Source organism: Boleophthalmus pectinirostris, unplaced genomic scaffold (assembly GCF_026225935.1).
Source record: "Boleophthalmus pectinirostris isolate CB_2022bp ecotype Guang Dong unplaced genomic scaffold, ASM2622593v1 HiC_scaffold_13, whole genome shotgun sequence".
NCBI lineage: Eukaryota > Metazoa > Chordata > Actinopteri > Gobiiformes > Gobiidae > Boleophthalmus > Boleophthalmus pectinirostris.
In genome coordinates, this window is record NW_026571036.1 from 2,364,864 (window position 1) to 2,368,784 (window position 3,921).

Consider the following 3,921-nt stretch of genomic DNA (forward strand, 5'->3'; position numbering starts at 1 on the left):
GCAGTCTCCCGGGGGTCGGTGTAAAAAAAGCCCCAGCCGCGGAGCTCTTTTTGGGGCTAAAGCGGCGACAGACCGCTGCTACACGCTCCGCTTAGCCCCGCTGCTAACCGAGCGATTTTAGCCCCAGAAAACGGCCCAGCACGGCTCCCCCCGGGCTCAAATGACCACAATAACGTAATATAACAAAACTAAAGACCCAAACGTGTCCAAAACCTCCACATGAACCACACAGAGTCAAGTTTCAATCATTTTAGCGTCAATATTGTGAGCTCGAGAGCTAACCGCCTGCTAGCCCCTCAGCTGAGCGTGTAAACAATGCTTTTTCATGTTTTCTTCTTGGTTTTCAGGCGCAACTGTTCGATTTGACACCTCCTGCCTGAAAACATGACACTAACCATCAGCTCGCACCCCGTATTTGTGAAAAACATCAGATTTTGGCCACATTTTCGTCTCGTTGTCTTGCCAAATCTACCTGTAATTAAGCAGCTGAAGCTCGTTACTCTAAATATGTGTGGAATTCTAACGGAATCTGAAATGTTTTTATGATCTCTGAGCTGGACTCCCGTGTGCATCTTTGGATCTGGTTTAGACCTGGTTTAAACCTGGTTTAGTCCTGGTTTAGTCTTGGTTTAGACCTTGTTTGGCCCTGGTTTGGCCCTGGTTTAGCCCTGGTTTGGACCTGCATTGGCCCTGGTTTGGCCCTGGTTTAGTCTTGGTTTGGCCCTGGTTTAGACCTGGTTTGGACCTGGTTTGGACCTGGTATAGTCCTGGATTAGTATTGGTTTAGTCTTGGTTTGGACCTGGTTTAGACCTGGTTTGGTCCTGGTTTAGTCCTGGTTTGGCCCTGCTTTGGCCCTGCTTTGGACCTGTGTTGCACCTGGTTTGGACCTGGTTTAGTCCTGGTTTGGACCTGGGTTAGTCCTGGGTTAGACCTGGTTTGGACCTGGTTTCGATTTGACACCTCCTGCCTGAAAACGTGACACTAACCATCAGCTCGCACCCCGTATTTGTGGAAAAACATCAGATTTTGGCCACATTTTCGTCTCTCGTTGTCTTGCCAAATCTACCTATAATTAAGCAGCTGAAGCTCGTTACTCTAAATATGTGTGGAATTCTAACGGAATCTGAAATGTTTTTATGATCTCTGAGCTGGACTCCCGTGTGCATCTTATCTGTGCGGGTATGTCCGTGTTGTGTCCTTGTTTATCCGCCGTTTGCACATGTCAGCAGAGGAGCGCAGAGGAGCGCAGAGGAGCGCAGAGGAGGCAGAGGAGCAGAGGAGCAGAGGAGCAAGAGGAGCATAGAGGAGCTGGTGGTCAGGAGAATAAAAAAAATACTATAACTACTAGAACTACTGACAAATACTAGATACTCATTTTTCGCAAGTTTGGATACTAACAAAAGTCCAGTTGCACAGCCTTTCGTGAATGTCTTTAGAATGAACTTGAGCTGGATCACAACAAGTATAAGAGCACAGAGAAGAGTATATGCTCCTGGACCTGGTTTGGACCTGGTTTAGTCCTGGTTTGGATCTGGTTTGGACCTGGTTTAGTCCTGATTTGGACCTGGTTTAGGCCTGGTTTGGACCTGATTTGGGCCTGGTTTGGGTCTGGTTTGGGCCTGGTTTGGACCTGTGTTAGACCTGGTTTGGGCCTGGTTTAGACCTGGTTTGGACCTGGTTTGGACCTGTGTTGGGCCTGGTTTGGCCCTGGTTTGGACCTGTGTTGGGCCTGGTTTGGACCTGTTTGGACCTCCTGGTTTGGACCTTTGGGCCTGGTTTGGGCCTGGTTTGGGCCTGGTTTGGCCTGGTTTGGGCCTGGTTTGGCCTTGGTTTTGGACCTGGTTTGGACCTGTTTGGGCCTGGTTTAGACCTGATTTGGGCCTGGTTTGACTTGGTTTGGGCCTGGTTTGGGCCTGGTTTGGGCCTGGTTTGGGCCTGGTTTGGACCTGGTTTGGACCTGGTTTGGACCTGGTTTGGGCCTGGTTTAGACCTGATTTGGACCTGTGTTAGACTTGGTTTGGGCCTGGTTTAGACCTGTTTGGACCTGTGTTAGACCTGGTTTGGACCTGTGTTAGACCTGGTTTGGGCCTGGTTTAGACCTGGTTTGGACCTGGTTTGGACCTGTTTGGACCTGTTTAGACCTGATTCGAGGACACATGGGAATAGAAAAGAAAGTGCAACCATTTAATGAGGAAAATCAGAGTGTTTTATGTCATCACAGTATTGGAATCTGTATTAAGTATCAAGTTTATTTCTTAGTATCAAAAGCAAGTTTGAGGTTTTAGTATGATGACAGCACTCGTGAGGAGTAGGGATTATTCCCCAGTGTCAGAAATTCAACTTGTTCCCAATTTTAAAATGTGACAAAACCAATTAAAAGAAAACCTGTGGAATATTTGCTCAGTTGAATAAAATCTACTGGGTCCACAAAAGACTCTTGAGTTTCATCCTAACGGTGCCATGAAGCTCTGCAGAAAAATCAGTTTTTCTCAAATAAAATTAAAAATAATCAATTTAGGGCCATAGTGTCAATGAAATTTGAATATAAATGTTGCCATTCCGCATTTTTTTGGTAATTTTATGTCTCTGTCTTCATAAGTTTTTAAGATATGACAATTTCGTCAAGATTTTGAGTGTTTTTTCATAATTAGCCAAAATCCACAAAGGCCAAAGATTAAATGAGAGACATAAAGTTTGTTTTTTCTGTAGTGATCGTAGACTGTTTAAAAAGTGGAGTAAATGAGTGTGACGTCACCAGAGTGTCTCAGTGACAGGTACGGCCCAATGACCGGTACGACTCAGGGTTCGATAAACCCAAGTTTCCAAAAATGATAAGGATGTTATTAAAGAAAAGAAGAAAAGAAAAATTGATGTTTCAGCTCAGATTTAAGGCTTCTGCTGGTCCTAAACTTCAGAGTCTTGGTGGATCCAGTAAACATCAAGAGAATTTCATGAAATTTCTCATGGAATTTTACTTTGGCAAGTGTAAAAAATGATACTAGGTACAGATTGATTTTCAAAAAGTTTTTAAAAAGTTGGGCAAATGATGCTCCATCGTGGGATGTAACAATAACCGAAATACTGTGGTATCTTGTCGTCAAAAGTCTCTGTGATATCGTGGTTGTCACAGTATATTGAATCTCAACTGTTTTTGCTCAAATTCTTTGTTATGATGCAGCAACAAGAAAAGAATCACAGGAAACTACATAGACCATGATCCTTTGCTCTGTTTCACCCTCATTTACACAGTGAAATGGCACTTTTAAATCTTAACTCTCTGATTTATGACAGAACCAAAGGCTTGTTAAGGCATTTTTAAAGGAAATTGTTGTATGTTCAATTTTTGTTAGTTTACAAAATATTCCAATAAATATCGTACAGAGAAATGTGGATATCGTTACATCCCTCGTGAGGAGCCGTGAGGAGCCGTGAGGAGCCGTGAGGAGCCGTGAGGAGCCGTGAGGAGCTCAGGGTTGCAGAGACGTGCTTTAAAGGGCTCAAAGGCAGTTATCTTGTGGCTCAGTTATTTCACGTTGGTCTCTTTGGCGTTTGTGTGACTCCGTTTTGTCTCGAGCTGTTTGGTTTGGTCTTGTTCACTGGCTCAGCTCATGGTCTCCTGCTCCTGACAGGTTTCACCCGGAGACGCTGACAGTGTGGTGTCAAATGCAGGTTGAGGAGTTTGGTTGGAGCGTTTGTCCTCTGAAGGTCTGAAGGTTGGCGGTTCGACATAAAAAAGCATCGCTGGTTGAGCTTTCTCATCCACTGACCTGCAGGTTGGCGGTGTGATTCCAGCTCCCACAGCTGTTGTGTCCTTGGGCAAGACAATTAACGCACCTCATCCCCGGTATCTGCGCACTGTGGGTCTGTTTGTGTGAATGTGTGTGTGAATGGGTGAGTGGTTCTTGGTTTTAAAGGTTCCT